Raw genomic sequence first — 1,064 nt, forward strand, 5'->3', positions numbered from 1 at the left:
ATCTTTTACTATCTTGATGCAATTCTCTAAAAATGTCTACCATTGAATAGTTTTCCATAATTTCAATAACTTTTTCTCTTGCTTTTTTATTATTAATGTTCTTATAGCTTTTGTCATAATCTAACTCAGGATCTAATACTAAGTTGAAATCTCCACATATAATAAATTTGTCATTTCCAAAGTCGTCAATTGTGTCTGTTAAAATATCAAAAAAAATAGGTGTGTCTGTGTTTGGGCCATATAGCGTGATCAATGTAACATGTGAACCCTCTAATTCAATATCAAGGGCTAAAAAATTTCCTGACATTTCTTTCCTTTCCCTTTTCACCTTAATTTCAAAATTATTATTTATAAGAATAGCTACCCCCCTGGCATTGGACTTAAATGAATTAAAATAACAGTCGAACCCCCATTCATTTCTGATAATATTCTGGTTCTCTTCAGTAAAATGAGTGTCCTGTAGACAATAAATACAATATTTTTTCGATTTTAAGTATGAAAAAAGGTCCCTTCTTTTAATTTTGTCCCCGAGACCCTGACAATTAGCAGAAAGAAAAGTTATACCCTCCATCATGTTACATTACAACTTACCAGAAACATGCATGTATTAACTAGCCCAGATAAGAAAAAGAGAAGAATCGAAATATAGCACAACAGAAGAAAAAGGTTAAAACACATGTCAAAATGGTCAAAAGTCGCAGACAACTGTTAACGCACCTTTCATCCTTCTCTCAAAGTACAGTTTCCAAAACCATGCCGTAAGGCGGAAGTGAAAAAAAAAACAACAACCGGAAGTAGTACAGTAATATATTAAGCAAGAGGCTTAATTTTCCGGATTTTAAATAGATTAATTAGAAAAACGATCAGACACCCTTCCGGACTGTTTCACATTATGAAGAAAACGTAATATAAAATTATTTAGATGTATTCCAACGAATATGACATAAAACGTACATTTCATAATATCAACAACATCAAAATTGACACAAAGAATCTTGAATTGACATTAAAGTACAGAAAAAAAGCCGTTAGTTTTCTTCAGTGGAGCGTTACACTATCGTACA

The sequence above is a fragment of the Mizuhopecten yessoensis genome, unplaced genomic scaffold (genome assembly GCF_002113885.1).
Source record: "Mizuhopecten yessoensis strain PY_sf001 unplaced genomic scaffold, ASM211388v2 scaffold2411, whole genome shotgun sequence".
Classification (NCBI taxonomy): domain Eukaryota; kingdom Metazoa; phylum Mollusca; class Bivalvia; order Pectinida; family Pectinidae; genus Mizuhopecten; species Mizuhopecten yessoensis.